Source organism: Alosa pseudoharengus, unplaced genomic scaffold, assembly GCF_046254945.1.
Source record: "Alosa pseudoharengus isolate Yale_2024_CS ecotype anadromous, Long Island Sound unplaced genomic scaffold, YU_APseudo_1.1 YU_APseudo_1.1_scf_1, whole genome shotgun sequence".
NCBI classification, from domain to species: domain Eukaryota; kingdom Metazoa; phylum Chordata; class Actinopteri; order Clupeiformes; family Clupeidae; genus Alosa; species Alosa pseudoharengus.
In genome coordinates this window covers 43,250,842-43,270,601 of record NW_027468564.1, presented here as the reverse complement: position 1 = coordinate 43,270,601, position 19,760 = coordinate 43,250,842, and the positions used below count along the sequence as shown (strand labels likewise).

The following is a 19,760-nucleotide window of genomic DNA, read 5'->3' as shown; positions in this document are numbered from 1 at the left end:
TTGAGAGAACATTCTTCTAATGGTCACCGCAACGGTAAAACAAACAAAAAAAAAAGCTCCAAAAGTCCTCGGTTCTGCCCCAATTCGGCCGTGTGTGTGGTTCTGAAAATAAAACAGATAATGACTTGGTTAGATAAACCACTGCCTATTTAGAGCATGTTACATGCATCACGTAATGTTATCTGAAGAAATGCACATTGCAAGCTACACCAAGCATCACATCAGCTAACATGAATTTGATAAAATCTATTCCCTAGTTTGTATACATTAACGTTAAACTCAAAATGTAAGTGCTACATAATTCACATATCTGCAGACCTACTTTGTTCATATTATACACACAACTTCATAAACTGGGTTGCTGTAGACTAAGGTAGGCTAATGAGCTGCTAACCGGCTAGAGGTTAGCTCATTAAATAACCTGCTAAAGGTTAGAAGCTAGCTGCTAACCTGCTAAAGGTGAGCTAGCATAATTGCTACGTTAGGTAGATACAGTAGATACTTTATTCATCCCCAGAGGAAAATTACAGAACGTTATACATTAATATTTGACAACTTTTTATTCAGTTATTGAAAAGTTTATCAGCTACATACACAGCCAAACATGTTACTTTCATCAGTGGTCACCAATGGTGTACTTTGTCTGAATGCTGTGTAGCTGAACCTGAGCTGAACTCAATGTTGCTACATAATGACGTGTAAGATGTGAAGTCGCACATGGATGTGGATGTCTCCTTCCTGCAGGCTGCAGCCAGAGCGCTTTCCCACGGCCTCGCGTGCACTTAGCAAACAAACGTCCCCTTGATGTCCCCGGTATAACATTATTGTCGGGCCCTCACAAGGACGTCCTTGGGATGTTTTTGAAATGACCCAATGCAGACGACACCGAGGGACTTCACGGAAACGTCCCCAAAAGGTCCGACACTGAACATCACATAGGACAGGGGTGGCGAACCTGCGGCTCTTTGCCTCCCCTTGTGCGGCTCGCGGCTGCTCAACTGATGTTCTCACTTTTTTTAGGTTTTTTTAAATAGCCTATTATTTCTGGTAAATGAAAATGCTTTTCATAAGTTGATAGTACTGCCAATAGTTAGGCTGCAATGTTTAAATTAAAATAATTTTACCGTCATGTTATGGATAGGAATCTAGCCCAAAAAGAAAGCAGACTTTGTTTCTTTAGCCAGGTGTAATGATACTGTTGCAATTAGGAAAACCCTGACGCTAAGCGTAAATAGAAAGAGGAACACAGACATTCAAAAGGAGGATTCATCTTTTTGTAGGCTAGCATAGCCTTTCTGGTTAACTAATTGAATGCCAAGCTGTTTTCGGAAGCTTTGTCCTAGAGTGCCAGCAATCTAGACCATTGTTGATGATTTGTGTACAGCCACAGCATATTCTGTGTTATAGCTATGAACACATACAATGGCTCGTTTAAAAGGTGAGACTTTAAGCTCTCAGTGGGTGCAAACCGTGTATTTCTACACGCCTCTGTTCCTGAGTAATCCCAAGCTAAACAGTGGCTAGTTTTCATTAAAATCGCTGTTTTTTTTTCTAGAAATGGAGATAAAACGTCTTTCATGAAATATGAAGTGTTGCCATAGACAGTAAAAGATATGGACAGAGTCATTACGTAGACGTCAATCGAGGCGGGTGAAGCAAATGTCAACCGTTTTCTCTTGGTCGACGAGGCTTTCTGCACAGGCTCAGGGGACGTAAATGTAACATAGGCACGTAGTCTGACTCGTGTAACTCTTGTGATAGCTGAGAGATTGGGTATGTAGCCACTTACTTCGTTACCACCATGTCTACATTACTGTTCTAAATGTCCTAGTTGTTCGTAGATAAATGTGATTTAATATAAACAGCACTCGCCACATTCATAGCCTAGGCTACTGTCAATCCATCAAAACTTCGCTGAAATGTTGTGCTCCGATGCTTTCGTTCTTATCCAGAGAATGCGGTTATTTTGCTCCTGTGCGACGCTTTCACCCGCTCTGGTTGTATGCTTACCCAGCTAACACACAACTAAACAGCCACGTTGCCTATAAGTTGCCAGTTGGTCACGGCCAACTAACATTCTGGCAACCTTCCTGCAACGTGGCCACAACGTTGCCACTATGAAGTGGCCATTTGGTGACTTGAGCAACGTTGCCACAACGTGGCGCTAAGGTCATTTGGTAATGTTGCCGTTTGGTGGTGTAAATAACGTGGCCCTATGGTCATTTGGTAACGTTGCCATTTGGTGACTTGAGCAACGTGGCCATAACGTGGCCCTATGGTAATTTGGTAACGTTGCCATTTGGTGGTGTAAATAACGTGGCCACAACGTGGCGCTTTGGTCATTTGGTAACGTTGCCATTTGGTGACTTGAGCAACGTGGCCATAACGTGGCCCTACGGTCATTTGGTAACGTTGCCATTTGGTGGTGTAAATAACGTGGCCGCAACGTGGCGCTATGGTCATTTGGTAACGTTGCCATTTGGTGACTTGAGCAACGTGGCCCTATGGTCATTTGGCAACGTTGCCATTTAGTGGTCTAAATAACGTGGCCGCAACGTGGCGCTATGGTCATTTGGTAACGTTGCCATTTGGTGACTTGAGCAACGTGGCCATAACGTGGCCCTATGGTCATTTAGCAATGTTGCCGTTTCCCAACACCAGTTGTTAGCTGAGGTTATATCAAATGCAATAATAATCAGAGATATTATTTATTTATTTTTTAAGTCAAACTATCTTCCAGCCAGAAAAATGGACCACTGGTTTGTACTGTTTATTTACTACCTGATGACTCATCCCCACAAAAATAATGCTAAACTGAGATTAATGTTTGCCATCCAGAACTACAATTTTCTAATTTCCACAAACTCTGACCCAGTTGAAAAATAGCAATCAAATATATTCAGATACTGAATTGATGAATCATTTATTTTAAATGCATGTAGGGAACACATTAATAAATCACACTGACAATTCTTTTTATTAACATTTGAAGTAAAATTCATGTGTTTCATGAATTCAAGTGATGTGTACAAACAAACCACGTTGCAGGGTAGGCATTGGTCAACCTGGAGAGAGCATAAAGACCTTGGAGAGGCTGAGGTGGAGAGTAGCTAAACCACTGACTGCTAATCAGAATCCAATCCAAACTATGCTTTATATTAAGTTATAAGAAAATAACAGCAGTGCACATGACCCACAGGATAAGACTAATAACTGACAATCAACCTAAGTTTAATTTTAGTATTCAGTTACCAAGGCTGAAAAGAGGATAAGCAATTTGAAATTGTGTGAGTAGGAGTGTTGGGTAATGATATAATCACAGGTGTTTTGTTTGGCTGTAACCTCGAGGTTCTGAGGCCGAGTGGCGAAGGTAACAACCCTGCGATCACAAATGCTGTGTTGATTCAATACATTAATTCTGCCGCCGACTAATTAACCTTAAAACACCAGATTATTTTATTGACGTGGGATATTCCCACTTTTGGGAATAGCTGTCTCCTGTCCAATAAGAAAACAAATAATTCCATAGAACCCAAATGTTGTATGAAATCATAGCATGAGAAAATAATTCTACATTACAACACCAGCTTAATTATAATTCAATTATTATTGTATTCACCAAATTATTCGATCAGCAAGTAGGCTAAATGCCTGTAACTCTACTCTACACCAGATGTGAGGAGTACCACCATGCTGCCCTCTGCAGCCTGTGCATTGGCAATAAGGAGACCAAACATTGTTAATTCGAGCTTGCCTTTTAGATGCAACATTAGGTTGAGTCTATGCTTACCTAAACCTTTTTTTGCTTTGACATTTTTATGTGCATGCACAAACAAAGTCGATGGAGAGGGGTGAAGGTGTAACCCACCTAAGCATTGGTTACTAAACACAAAATTAGTTGCCAATGTTAAATAAATAGGTACATAAATTGAATAAATAACAAAATAATGAAAAATCCAGAAGGACATACGATTTTCTAGTCAACGGGAAATGCTTTTATTTTGACAAGCGTGTTGCTTGGATACCAGAATTCGTTTATTTTACGTTCTACTCGATAACGTTACACTTGAATGAATAGACTTTGAATCAAAACCTTTTACTCCTTGACACCTTTCTATCGTGAATCATTTTTAATACCTCTTAAGTCGTTTTACTATTTCTACTTTGTCCTTAATCTTCCCTCATTGTTTTCACGTCTTTATCCACTTTTGAACTCCGGTGAGTAATTTATCTGCTAGCAAAGATTGTTAAGGCTAGCGAGTGATTAGCATCGCGTAGCAGCAAATGCATTAGAATGGGGCTAGCATGTAGCATGCTAGGATAACTTTGAATGATATAAAAAAAACAATCGGAGATTTACGTTTACTGTACTGCTTTGTTACTGTACTTTAATATTAGTGTTTTAATATTAATATGATATGTGAATGTTATTGAATATGACAAGTGTAATTAGTAGATGGTGTGCTATGATTTTATGAGATATATGCAGTAACGGACTCCCCAGAGAAGACATTAGTTTGGCATGTTCTAAGACACGAGCTAGTAGCCTGTGTGTGTGAGATGAAAGTGGAACCCTTTCTCTCATGGTTGGTGGCCTCTCTTAATTGAAATGTTGTTTTCTGTAGCCCACACTACTAAATTTGGAGGCAGCAACCTGAAGGGGAAGGAGAAGCTGCCACTGCTCGGAACCCGGAGTATGCAGCACAATAAAACGTAAGTAAAACTTCAGGACAGTCTGCACAAATTCAAAAAAAGTGCAGCTCTTACCTGAAAGCTAAAAGTTTTCTTCTTTGCTTGCAGGCCCGGCAGCAGCAGTAGGAGGAGGGGAGGAGGAGGAGGAGCAGCAGCAGCAGCACATCAAGTCATCGGCAGGAACTCCCAAATTAAATGAATTTAAATAAATGGTGTAATCAAATGTGAAATGTCGCTCTGATCTTCTTAAACCAAGTGAGTGGGCAAATGAGGACTGCATCTGCAGATACAAGGATACAAGGATACAAGGAAGTTTATTGTCACATGCATATAGTTACTGGAAGTAAGAAATGCAGTGAAATTAAGTATGGTGTCAGCCTATTTGTGCATTTATGGGGGGGTAAAAAGTGCAGTAGAAGAGGGGTTTAGTAGATTAAGTGGCAAGGGCTGCATAAGAAAGGTGGGGGAGGATTGCGATTGGGGGGGGGGGGGGGCACCAACAAGGAGCACCCAAGAGCAACAGGGGCAAGGAAAAACTCCCTTACCAAGGAAGAAACCTTGGGCATATCCACGGCTCAAGGGGCTAACCCAACTGCCAAGGGTCTTGGTGTGTGTGTTGGGGGGATGACAAGGGAGATGGGATAGTGTGCTGTGTATGTGGGGAGAGGGCAGTGTGCAATATGTGTGTTGGAGAAGCTTCCTCATGAGACAATGTGCTGTGTATTGGGGGGCGGGGGCAGTGTGCTGTAAGTATGTTGGGGATGTGTGTTGGAGAAGCTTCCTGATGAAATAATGTGCTGTGTATGTAGGGGAGAGGGGGGGGGGGGCAGTGTACTGCAAGTATGATGTATGTGAGTGATGACAGTGAAGATGTGTGTGTGGGCGGGAGGGGAGTGGAGCAGTGACTGTGTGTGTGTGTGTGTAGTGTGTGTGTGGGTAGGTGGGGGCAGTATGCTGTAAGTATGTAGAGGATGTGTGTTGGAGAAGATCCTGAAGACAATGTGCTGTGTATGTGGGGGGGGGGGGGGGCAGTGTGCTGTAAGTATGTTGGGGATGTGTGTTGGAGAAGCTTCCTGATATAATAATGTGCTGTGTATGTAGGGGAGAGGGGGGGGCAGTGTACTGCAAGTATGATGTATGTGAGTGATGACAGTGAAGATGTGTGTGTGGGCGGGAGGGGAGTGAAGCAGTGACTGTGTGTGTGTGTGTGTATAGTGTGTGTGTGGGTAGGTGGGGGCAGTATGCTGTAAGTAAGTAGAGGATGTGTGTTGGAGAAGATCCTGAAGACAATGTGCTGTGTATAAAGGGAGGGGGGGGGGGGGCAGTGTGCAGCAAGTATGTAGAGGAGGCTTACTGTAGCAAGCAGTGTGCTGTATGTATGTGAGGTGATGACAGTGATGATGTAAGAGTGTGTGTTTTTTTTGTGTGTGTGTGTTGGGGATGGGGGGGGGGGGGGACAGAAAGGCTAGGCAATCAAGGACATGGGTAGATAGATGGAGGAGAAATCAAAAATAATAAATAAAAAGTTCTATAGAGATGTGCAAAAGTTGGAGAAAGTCAGATATGTGTGTGTGAGTGTGTGTGTGTGTGTGTGTGTTTTGACGTGTGATGAAATCCGCCCAGAGCTGTTTTTTTAACATCCTGACAACATTCTGGCGACCTCCAACATGGGTTTCAATGTTGCTATAACGTTGCGGTTACGTGGCCATTAAGTTGCAGGAAGGTTGCCTGCATGTCGCCGATATGTCGCGGTAATGTTGTCAAATAACGTGGCGGCAACATCAAGGCGTCTCACTTTTCCGGTTGCCGCCACATTGGAAATTAACGTGGCGGCAACGTAAACATTGGTTGGAAAATCACGTTGCGGCCACGTTAGTGTGTTTGCTGGGTATTACGTCACTATAGCATTGATTTCTGAAAAAAGTTTATTACTCAGCCGGTAAGTCAGTTACGAGGTTATGACGCCAATCACACAATGTTGTATTACTCCGAAAAAGTTCATATAAAGGCTTAAAACACTTCAGCTGTAATGTTATTTGATGTCAAAGTGGCGCCAAAATTTAATGGGGTTCAATGGGGATGGCTAGGTGAACTGGTCTACTATTTAGCCTCAGATCCGCCATAGTGTCTACGCTCTCCGAACGTTCGCCTGCCCCCTTGAGTGTTGCCTGTAAACTTTCTGGGAAGTGATCAGCGAGACCTGGCGAGAGCCACCTAGTGATAGACCCACGAAAATGGCCTGGATTTGACCTGACGTGCATGCGTCACTGATTCGACCCAAAGCGGCAACCGAGTTATGATAAAATGTCCAGATTGTGCGTTTTCATGAGTTTTCGACCGTCATATATTTAATTTCCATTCATCACAGAGTTCCCAAAATCACATATAAGGTGTGTTAGAATGTTTAGTTTCGTAATTAAACTAAAAACGGAATATTACGTTTTTGCCACTCAACGCATGGGAAGGAAAATGGCACTCAATGAGTGTCAAGCTGTTTTCGGAAGCTTTGTCCTAGAGTGCCAGCAATCTAGACCATTGTTGATGATTTTTGTACAGCCACAGCATATTCTGTGGGTGCAAACCGTGTATTTCTACACGCTTCTGTTCCTGAGAAATCGCAAGCTAAACAGTGGCTAGTTTTCATCAATATCACAGTTTTTTTTTTTCTAAAAATGGAGATATAACGTCTTTCATGAAATATGAAGTGTTGCCTGTAAAGGTTCCGGGAAGTGATTTAGCGAGACCTGGAGAGACTGACACCTAGTGATAGACCCACGAAAATGGCCTGGTTTTGAGCTGACTTGCATGCGTCACTGATTTGACCCAAAGCGGCAACCGAGTTATGATAAAATGTCCAGATTGTGCATTTTAATGAGTTTTCTATCATCGTATATTTCATTTCAATTCATCACAGAGTTCCCAACATCACATATAAGGTGTGTTAGAGTGTCTAGTTTAGTATTTATTTATTTTTTAAATAAGCTAAAAACGTATTACGTTTTTGCCACTCAACGCATGGGAATTGGCACTCAATGAGTTAATATGTCAACGTAACCTAAATAACACCATTAAAAAACGTGTTCTACACGTTAGTTTGGTACTTAGTATGCCAGACTTAACTGATGCATAAAGCTTCCAACCTAAACATTTCCCAAAGGCACTGACCTTTGCAAGTACAAGGTAAAGGTAGGCTAGACGTCAGTCAGAGAAGCAGACTCATTTTCTTTTTGTGTATTTTCTTTTAAAAAATTTACTGAACACTAGACGGAACATTTGACGGTCACATTGGCAGCATATCAGTTGTTACATTGGAGCATTTCTCATGCTAATAAGTCATTCAGTGAGGGGGAATTTGTGATGTGTGTCAGATATCTTTGTTGCTTGCTACTCATTCCTGAAAACGATAATTTGTAGCATCTGCCAAGTGTCTCACTTTAAATGAAAAGAGAATATCTATTTTTGTAGGCCTAAGTCGCTGTTGTAGTGTGGGCATTTTTTTTTTTTGTTGTGCGGCTCTTTTGAGTTGTGTGGAATTTTTTTTTTGGCTCTTCATGCTGGACTGGTTAGCCACCCCTGACATAGGAGAACTTGCTCCGGACGTAAAAAACGTCCTGGTGACGTCCGCTAGAGAACATGACGTTGGGGACGTTGTGAATGTCCACTTAAAGTATAAGTATAAGGATATATACTCTTTTGATCCCGTGAGGGAAATTTGGTCTCTGCATTTATCCCAAACCGTAAATTAGTGAAACACACTCAGCACACAGTGAACACACATACTAATCCCGGTGCAGTGAGCTGCCTGCAACAACAGCGGCGCTTGGGGAGCAGTGAGGGGTTAGGTGCCTTGCTCAAGGGCACTTCAGCCGTGCCTACTGGTCCGGGTTCGAACCGGCAACCCTCCGGTTACATGTCCGAAGAACTGATCAGTAGGCCACGGCTGCCCCAAAGTCCAGGGGACGTCCTGTGTTTGTCGGGTTGTCCATTCTCAGTGTGGCACTGATATTAGTTAAGTGTCTGTTGCTTTTATTTGGGTTGGATATATTTATATTTTGTTTTCTAACTTATAAAGGGTGCAGGTACATTTCACATTTCAACAATATCACATTTTGCTGATGATTGTCCTTCTTTACACTTCTCTCATCTTCTCAAAGGAACTCTGGATCTCAATCATAGATACCATTGGGTCCTTGGTTACCTGTCTGAACAAGGCCCCTTGGTCCCGGATTAATCAATTTGGCTGAGCAGCCAGACACGGAAGTTAGGAGGCGGGACTTATAGTGGAGAGGTCTATAGAGAGCCGAAGTCACGCCCTTCTACTTCTGGTCCATAGACCTCTCCAGAATATATCCCGCCTCCTAACTTCCGTATCCATCCAACTTCCGGGCGTGGATTGTCTATGGGAAATAACATGGCGTTTTGAAAGATTGTACCTGTCAAACTCTGTAGGTGACAAAGTAGAAAAAGCTGCTGGGCAGATTGGCCTACAAACTTCTGCCTTCTAGTTTCCACTGGATTTTTTGATTTTCGGTGCCGTTTGAGTAGTATAGTCTATAGTATACTACTTAAACGGCACCGACAATCAAAAAATCCAGTGGAAACTATATGGCAGAAGTGTGTAGGCCAATCTGCCCACAAGCTTTTTCAACTTCGCTACCTACAGATGTTTTACCGGTATGATATTTCGAAACGCCATGTTATTCCCCATAGACAATCCACGCCCAGAAGTTGGATGGATACGGAAGTTACGGAGGCGGGACTTATTCTGGAGAGGTCTATGGGACCTATCTTTCAAAAAAAATATGAACGGGAGTCAATGGAGAGATAACAATTATTTGTTGGTCCCGTTTGAATTGCGCCATGAATTTCACATATGTGTGTGAATTTAAAACATATTTTTTCACGTCAAGAAAGTACTGTTGTTTGATAGACGTTATGTTGGTTTTGTGCGAATTCGCTCAGTGGACTACAGGGAGGGAAAGTAATCTCATCGCCATCTAGTGGTTGCGTTCCTAGAGTTTAGCGGAGGGGATGGGATTTGTTTTTAGAAAAAATATATCTCGGTGCACATTGGGATCTTAATTTAATGCCTTCCATATGTTAGGCACTGGGGTCACCTCTATTGCTTCAAGTGGTCATATCTTATTTTTAGGATCAGTTGAATTGTTTTGAGTTTTTGTCGTAACATGGTGATAACAAACTACAGTTGCATGTGACGTCACAGGTTTGGGCGCTTAATCTCTAACTGATCAATACGGCAATTTGCTTAACTGGCTTACATATTTTTGTAATAACGGAAGGTGATGTAAACCGCGTGGTGATAACCTTTATGTCTGGATAACTGGTGTTGTGCTTCTACTCACATGAAGAGCTGGCAGTAAGTGTTAAAGAGGCCCTATGCAACAATTTTAGCAAAAATTACCTTAATTATGCAGGTTGAGAGTCGTTCTGATGGTTCTACAACACTTTTTGGGTCGTTTGGTGGGTGCTTCGTCTCCCCCTAGTGCTTCTCCGCGGAAAAACCGAATATGCAACTTTCTGGTCACGGTCGTAACACATCCGGATGTAACTCGGCGGAAATACTCGAAAATGTAGTCAGATTTAGTCAGATTGTAGTTTCTAAGAAGACTGCAAAACGGACTCCGACTTGGCTTTGTTGCTGTTGAAATTGTAAGTAGCCTACCTTTGGGTGAACTTCGTTTTTGTAATGTGATTTTTGCTCGACCGTTTTATTGTGAGCCCTATGTGTTTAGCTTGGTTTATTGATGCTAGCTCGCTAGCTATTGGGGGTTTAGCGTAGCAGTCACTTGCTACCAAAGCTGCAGGGGGAGCTATGTCGTGAATAATGCGAGCCCAAATCAGGCGAAAACCCAGAAACAGCGAAGGAATAACCAGACCTGCATAGGGCTTCTTTAAGTGGCAATGCTAACCAGGCTAATAAACAAACCATGCTACCGTGAGTAACGTCGAAGGGTAAAGTCACGTGGCTTTTTTGTAGTTCGTTTATGAAACAAAAGGAGCAATTTATAGGTCTATGGGACTTAACATTGGAGCTGCTCTTCGATAGGAACGCAACCACTTGGGGCGCTGGTTTTCACTTTCCCTCCCTACATCTCTCGTCTCGAACGATGTACGTCACCAACATAATGAAACGATAGGGAGGGAAAGTGAAAACTAGCGCCCCAAGTGGTTGCGTTCCTATCGAAGAGCAGCTCCAATGTTAAGTCCCATAGACCTATTTTTTTTTTTAAATATTGTGAAGCCAAATCAGCAAAGTTATCCACCAAAAATATTGTTCAGTGTGTATACAGTAATAATCTTATAACTGAAAATGTCAGGCAAATTGCTCTTTTTGTTTCATAAACGGACTACAAAAAAAGTCACGTGACTTTACCCTTCAACGTTACTCACAGTAGCATGGTTTGTTTATTAGCCTGGTTAGCATTGACACTTAACACTTACTGCCAGCTCTTCATGTGAGTCGAAGCACAACACCAGTTATCCAGACATAAAGGTAATCACCACGCGGTTTACATCACGCTCCGTTATTACAAAACTATAGCAAATTGCCGTATTGATCAGTTAGAGATTAAGTGCCCAAACCTGTGACGTCACATGCAACTGTAGTAGTTATCACCACGTTAAGACAAAAACTCAAAACAATTCAACTAATCCTAAAAATAAGGTATGATCACTAGAAGCAATAGAGGTGACCCCAGTGCCTAACATATGGAAGGCATTCAATTAAGATCCCAATGTGCACCGAGATATATTTTTTCTAAAAAAGAAAATCCCATCTACTCTGCTAAACTCTAGGAACGCAACCAGTAGGTGGCGATGAGATTACTTTCCATCCCTATACAACTAGCTGTTATGTTAGTTGATGGTTACATCTTGCTACCAGCTCTGTCACTTAACAGTAGTTTATGTACACTCTATGGACGAATACAACTTACCTGATGTGTCTAATCCTCTGACTCATGGTATTTTCATCGGCAAGGGAAGCCCGAGTAAGACCTGTTGCTGGTATGCTTGTACAATCCGGTGTGGCTGTGAATGGGCTAGTGCGACTGATGGGTTTGTAGTCGTTGAAATTACGATCTTTCACAATGTTGTAATTCAATAGTTACGAAACAAACTGCAAATGTCTTTACATGAAAAATTGTCTTTAAAATTGAAAAAAAAAAAAAAGAAAACATCATATGGGTAATTCAAGGCACAAGTCAACCGGGACCAGAAAATAATTAATTTTTCACCATAGACTGCCGTTCAAAATTTTTTGAAAGATAGGTCCCATGGTGGCTAACGGAAGGAGTGTGACTTCGGCTCTCTATACACCTGCTTTTTTGTGGAGAGTTGGAGTATTAATACAGAAATGTAATATATGTAAATTACATTGTGCCCATGTACAGTATGCCTGCTGCCTATATGACAATATATGCAAAATTCATATATGTAAAACACATACACATATAGCAAAAATGGCCGTTTTCATGTAAGTGCCATATATTTTCCCATATATGCACATAAATGTGAAATATGTAAGACGCATATATGTATACATTAGGGCTGTCAAAATAACTGATTAAATTTCGATTAATTAATTTGAGAAAAAATAACTGATTAAAAAATTTAGTGCAGATTAATCGATTCTGTATGACCTTTGACCCTGAGCCATTCTTGTCAGTAAAAATTAGACTGTAAAATGAAGGAGAGAGAAGAAAACGTGCTGCCTGGATCATTGATTGGAACATTTACTTTTAAAAAATGGCCTGATGGTGTTGATAAAAAATAAAATGTTGAAAATAAAGTCCTCGGCAATGAAATGCCTTGTATGTGGAAAAAAAAACTTCCCGAAACACTTTTGAATTTATTTCCTCAGCATATTAGGTCATATCATAGATTATTATGGCAATTATTTGAACAGTGAAAATAATAATAAAAGAGTTTTTGAACTTTAATGTCACTAATGCTGATTATTCAATGATTCATTTGAATTTAAATATTTAAAATAATTTCACAGCAAATATTATATATGTGATTCATTTAGATTAATTAATCACAGAGTATGTCATTTATTAGATTATTTTTTTTAATCGATTGACAGCCCTAGTATACATGCATATATGTCAGTGGCGGCTGGTGGTTAAAAAAATAACGGAGGAAGGAATGTCTGCTTGATTGGCGTTAGTGGCAAATGTGAGGTTGTGAGGGTGTTGGTGGCATATGTGAACAACAGAGTATGTAGGCCGCCTACCCAGACACATTTATAGCAGCAGTATGTACTGTGTAGCATTTTAACTGGCAATGTTGTGCAATAAATGCTGTTCTGACATTCTCGGGGGGGGGGGGGGGGCACAATGGACTTTGTAATATAATTTAAATATATAAGTCACTTTGGATAATAGTGCTAAATTAATAAATGTAAATGTAAATAAATGTAAATATAGGTCTGGGAAGTCAGGGAAGATATGTAGGTCTAGTTATGAAATACTGTTTTCCAGATGTGCAAAATTACGGAAAGTCTGGAGGTTTGGCTCAGTGTAATAGCCTACATTGGCAGAAAAGTCTATAATAATAAAAATAAACACTTGTTTTATAAAACCATGTAACTATTTACCATAAAAAATAGACCTTAAATGTGGTTATTTGTAACATGCTATGGTTAAAAGCCAAATCCCTATAATTTAAAGACAGGTTGTAATAGCTAAGTGGGAATTTATGAAAGCATACTCGAAAGGCAAATGTTATTGAAGACGTCATTAAAGGAATGCATCATGGTCTGAAACATTCAGGGTGGGTTGCACCAACAAGGATTAAATTAATCTTGGTTTAGGCCTAATCAAGGTTTTGTAAATCTAGGTTTAAATTTAATTCAAGCTATGTTGCACCACTTAATTTTAAGCATGATTTAAATCCACGATTAAAACCTTAACCTGCGATTAAAACCTTGATCGGTGATTATAGTCCGCCATGATGGATCAGTGTACATAAGCGAGCGACAATTTTAGGCTATTCTCTTGAATCATAAGCCTACTTTTGTAAACGGTCTCATAAGTAGCAAGCAAACGCTCGCGAAGCCAAAGATCGCATACATTTTAAATATTTAAAACGTTCTATGGACTAACGTTAACGCCTGTCCTAAGGAAAATGTCGCAGCGAGTACGGAGCTCAAATTTCACAACTCACGAAAAACACTTATTATATCAATTAATGGAACAACACGCAAAAATAATTGAAGACAAACGAACCGATAATTACACTCTGACAAAAAAAGAAGAGGCATGGGTCAAGCTCTGCACAAGTTTCAATGGCTCTGTGGGGATCAAGGACAAGCGTAATGTGAACAACCTAGCAGCTAAAAGCCTGCTGGAAAAACCTGAAAGCAAAGGCGAAAAAAGACGATGCCAAGGAAAGAAGGGACACTTTTCTCACCGGAGGAGGCCCCCCATCTGGATAAATGGATGTGTTGTCAGCAAAGATAGTCCAGATGATTCCACAGCAAATAACCCCCTTGCCAAATCCCTTTGACGACGATGCCATTGCTGATCAGCCAGTGCTAGCAACATCCAGCTTCGAAGGTGAGTCGCCGAGCTTGTTCACACAACTATGTAACGTTATTATTATCATATAATAATTGTAGGCTAATGCTACCGTTTTAGCAAATGTAGCTGTAGGCATACATAGCTTGCGAAATAACGTTATGTTTAATGTGTGTGCTTAACGTTAACGATGTAGCCTAATTTAGCCTAACGTTTTGGCTACGCAAATGTAACGTTAGACCTAACTGTAACTTTGACTAGGCTAGGCTAGTTCAGTGTAACAATGTTTCATCTGTGTCGCCACCTGACGTTACATCTAACAGTAGCCTAGGCTACAGCTAACGTTTTCTTCATTTATTTATTGTGCCGTACCAAACTGTTAAGTTTCAAACGTGTTTGTATTTCAGAACTCAATGATGGAGATACGATGCCTGCCCTCTCTGCTCCTGCCATCATGACACAAAGTATCTGCGAGGGACCAACCCTGTCCCCGAAATCAGTCTGTTCAGCTCCAATCAGCCCCTCAAACAGCAAGAGGCATAAGAGAGACTTAACTGAATATCATTTTGAAGTATTGAAATTGGAGAAAGAGAAAAATATGATTCAAATTAAAAATGCAATATTGCAGAGAGAAGTGCTTGTTTTACAGAAGGAAGTACTGCAGCTTCAAAAAGATACACTCAAGACAGGTTTACAACCAGTGGAGATGCTTTTCAATGAAGTGTAGGCCTATGTATATCAATTGAGAATGTGTTGTTTTATTTATTTATCTGACCTGTTTAAAATAATTAAATATTTTTATTGATTGAACAGTTCTAATTACTCTGTGCATTTCAATATACTACACCTCTGTTCTTATATTAATTGCAGTGAAATGAAGGCAACCATATCAGAGCATATTTTTAAGGTGAAAAAAAAAACATGTAACTCTCTCTTTAGACTTCGTAGACAGATTCCTGTCTTTAATCAATGGTCAGTAATAAATGAAAACAATAGATGTCTGCATATCAGCCAGCAGGTGGTTAGGTGGCTGGGCTGCAAATGTTTGTAAGAGGCAGGTAGGCTGCATAGGTGGCTACATGAGTGCTGAATCCCATGACCTAAACAAAAAGAACACACAAGAACATAAAGTTAACACTGTACTACTATTGCATTAAACTGCTTGAATATGCACATGATTATTTTAAGATTATATATGTTATATGAACATAGATTTATTATAAACCTGATCATACACACCTTAACTATGCAGTGAAATGGTTATCTATCAAGGTTCTTCGAACAGCATTTCCATTAGCCGTGGCATGCTCCTCTTGGCCATGTGCACGGTCCTCATGGGGATCCTCTTCAGCCTCCTCTGGCAGCTCATCTCCAACTCTCTTTCCGAAATTGTACAGCACTGCTACTGCCACAATGACTTTTAATGTTGTCTCTAGCTTTGTTCAAAGTCCATCATGTAAGCAAGGAAACCTTCGTTTCCAAACTCCAAACACTCTCTCCACAAGACCTCTTGCTTCAATGTGGCTGGCATTGTATCGTCTCTCCGCTGGTGTTTGAGGGTTTAAAAGAGGCGTCATCAAGTATGTGCGACAGGGATATCCGTTGTCACCTACTAGGTGGCCTTGAAATGCATTTCTCTCCATTAGAGCACAGAGGTGGCTATTATCAAAGATCCTGCTGTCGTGAGTTGATCCTGGCCACCGGGCTACAATGTTGGTGATAAGGGCCTTCTCATCACACACAACCTGAACATTAATAGAGAAGTAGCCCTTTCTTTTGCGAAAAAGCTCACCATTTTCTCCACCAGGGTTTTTAATGGGGATATGAGTGCAGTCAATTGCTCCCAGCACTCCAGGAAAACCAGCTCTTCTATAAAAAACAGCTGATGTTTCTCCTGTTGGGCCAAATCTGACATACTGGTCTTTTAAAGCTGCAATGGCTTCTGATACCCTTTCAACAATCCTACTCACGGTTGATTTATGCACTCCAAAAAGGTCCCCATCCACCATCTGGAAGCAACCGGTAGCATAAAACCGCAGGGCTATCAGTAGTTGGAGCAAAGGTGGTATAGCTGCATTCCGGTCACTGCCATGTTTGATTGCGTACATGGTTTTTTCATTTAACCTTAGGACAGATTCCTTGTTAAAACGGTACCTCTTTGAAAATTCCTCATCATCATAAAACTCCATTGGGTTGAGACGGTCTCTAATTTTCCTTCGTGGGACTCTATTTTCTTCAAACCATCTGATATATGCAGCCATTTCAGAAATGTAAACCACCTCAGCAGTAGGTTTAAAATGAATCCCTAACTGAAATTTAAATCTGAGTTTAAAGCAGTTGAGCAACAGGGTTAAAATTAATCCAGGTTTATATTAATTTCTAAGCAAAGATTAAAAGGATGGTTTAAATGTAATCTTGATTACTTTTAAACTAGATTTAAAGTTTGGTGCAACTGGATTAATGGATAAACCTTGATTTAATCCAGGTTAAGACTTAATCCTTGTTGGTGCAACCCACCCTCATTAACAATGTTACCATCCAAAGATACATTTAGAACGGTGAAAACAAGAGCATAACAACAAGAACCTTATTTAATAATTGTTTAGTTAAGGCATAACTTGGATGATTATAACAACTCATAACTATCCAAAAATGTTTTATCACCAAGTGAACTGTCCACGTATGTGACAGGCCAGCAGTAGGCTATGGCTGATTGTTTTCTGTGCTAACGTTACCAGTTAGCCATGAGTAGCCTATTTGTCTGACTATGTAGCATTCAGTAGCCTACACTAGCCTTACCATCTTGTTTTGGAATATGAATTTTTGGAGCTGGTCTTCCTGCTTTGATAAACATTCATCATACATCAGTGTATTCGCAGTGTATTTGAATGTATAACATATTTGAGATTGTCCTCTGATTCCATTGTACAGTTTATTTCACGAGCAAACAACAAACAAGCTTTCCGTTCAACATAAGATTCGTAGACTGCAGATAACGTTCTTGAACCGTTGCCGCTAAAAACAGCACCCCCTATCGCAATTGAAAATTACTGTACGGAGGAGCTTCCTCCCTTGGCCATTGAAAACGACGTGATTCACGAGCCGCTGGGGTCCGAGGCGTTTATAATGGACTTCAATGAGGGACTTGAGGAGGAAGCTCCTCCATGCAGTAATTTTCAATAGCGATAGGGGGTGCTGTTGGCATTTCGACCTAGGGGAACGATTTTGTTCATTCAAAGTGTTAAAAATAGTAATATTAACAGTAATTTATCAAATTAGTAATTCACTTTATATATTTTTTATTTTTCTTTGACATTTTAGGGAGGGTGTTCCTCCCTTTCCTCAATGAAGGAGCCATGTACTTATTTCCATAGTACATACTTTCACTTACATTAGGGATACAAATTCATCTAATATGATGACACCATGTACATTCACTTATATTAGTGGTACTATGTTTCTTATACAGCCTGCATATACAGTATACTTGTACGCATTACATAGAACACACAATTCCAAGTCTTTTCAAATACAAACTTCACTGCATTATTTTTTTTTTCTTAACACATTTTCCATTTCTTTTAAGAAAAAAAAACATTGAAACATTTTAAAACTTGCCACCATTTGGGGAAACACACTCATATTTAATTAACATTTTTCCTGGACCAGGGGCGTCACTAGACCTTAATCACTGGGGCACGTGCCTTAGTAAAAGTCTCCAGTGCCCCAGTAAAATTCTAGCGGCATTCATGAGCGCATCTCCGTGCCTGCTTTAATCATGGCTCGAGTCTGTCACTTACCAGCCAATAATAAAAAAAAAACCAAGGAATAAAGAAAGGGGCCATAATAGCCAATCAGGAAATAGCACCTCTGTAGCTATAAGATTGAACGCAACAACCAATGAAAATCGTTCACATGATTCTTCCGAGTGTTTCGTTGTACTGCACACACATACACTGTGGATTGTGGAATCACTTTGAGCATAGAGTAAGTCGTCCCCTGTTTAATGTTACAACAAATTCACAACTTGTTTGACAGAAAAAATTACAAGTTGATCGCTGTTAGAGAGTGTTAGGGTAACATAACATAACTAGCATCTGTTTTTCAATGCTTAGCGTCATTGTAGCCTAAATTTAGCAACAGTTTACCAGCTTGTGCTCTCTCCCTCACACACACACTCACACCATGCGTAGGCTGCATGCACACATGCGGACAATTAATAAGGATTTATACGTCTCTGTATAGTCTCTGTAGACTAGAGACTCCTGTAAAAGTAGCCTATACTGTTTGTGAAGCTGTCCTACTGTAAAACTAAACACAGCCTTCTGACTATTCAGAGATGGACATCAGAAAATTCTTCCTGAACAGAGGGAGAGGAACAGTGAGGAGGATGAGGGAGGTATGATAATTTTGCCCACATTAACGGTAACATTAACATTTATGCTGGTAATAGCCAGTGCTGTGATTTAATGGTTTAATGGCAAACTTAAATAAGTTTGTTGCATTTGCAAATGTAGCCTATAATAATACACAGAATCAGAATAGCCATCTGTGTAGATTATTATAGGTTACATTTGCAAATTATCACCAAAAGTCAGTATGAAGGCTTTAGTAGGCTATTTAAGCTACAAAGAACTGCAGTATTGCCAGGATGTATATAGGACCCTTGCCTGGGAGGGAAGTATATCTCACTTTTGACTAAAAATAAGCTTCCCTTGTGTTAGTAGGAAAGCCTATTGTAGAATTCTGGGGTATTCTTACTGTATTCTGATGTGTTCATATGTTACTTCTGTGTGTAGTATACAACAGGGAGAGGTTCATATTATTGTACATAACTGTGCCTTAGGCCTGTGTACCAGCAGGAAGGTCATACAGCCTGATGTTTAGGAACATCCGAGGAACATCAGTGATAACATGGGCCGAGGGAGACAGCATGTCTGCCTATTCGGGCTAGTATCTCCATCTGGCCAGGGCTGGGTTTTGTACACTGGTTGTCACAAATTAATGCATGTGAGTATAGGCCTACTTATGCCTATGTGTTTGGATGTTGCTGGATAGTGGCTGCTACAACAATTGAGGGAGAGAGTGCTGGAGGAGGAGGAGGAGGAGAAGGTCGAAGAGAGGGGAGAAAGAGCACAGGCTGGGCAGTCCAATACCAGGCAGGAGGAGGAGGAGAGACAGGCAAGAAACGGATGAGGACATGATGGGGGCTAGGCGTAAAACTATTCAGAGTATGGAGGAGGATGTCTGTGACCTAGGGGAGATATGTGATGGTCCAAATCAGGCTAGCCATTTATTCATATTGCGCGCACAGTTATTATTATTTTTTTTTTAATGTATTGGGAGTTGGGGGCCTGTGCCCCAGCAAAGCTCTAGGTCTAGAATCGCCCCTGTCCTGGACATTGCCAGTCTTAGTTCTGGCATCTTCCCATTCAGGGCTGATTTCAAAGAAAAAAGCTTTAGGTATAAAGCAAACAAAACACTGGTGAATAAACTTATCACCAAGATTAAAAAAAAAAATCTTTA

General features: G+C 40.6%; 1 long non-coding RNA gene and 1 pseudogene across 1 annotated transcript; both read left to right on the top strand.

The window, feature by feature from the left end:
• The window catches only part of LOC143129040 (uncharacterized), a 119,037-nt pseudogene that overhangs the window by 64,464 nt on the left and 34,813 nt on the right, over positions 1-19,760 (top strand).
• LOC143100441 (uncharacterized) lies at positions 4,605-4,915 on the top strand. Its single transcript, XR_012981904.1, has 2 exons — positions 4,605-4,713; positions 4,801-4,915. It is a non-coding gene; the product is annotated as an uncharacterized LOC143100441 (long non-coding RNA).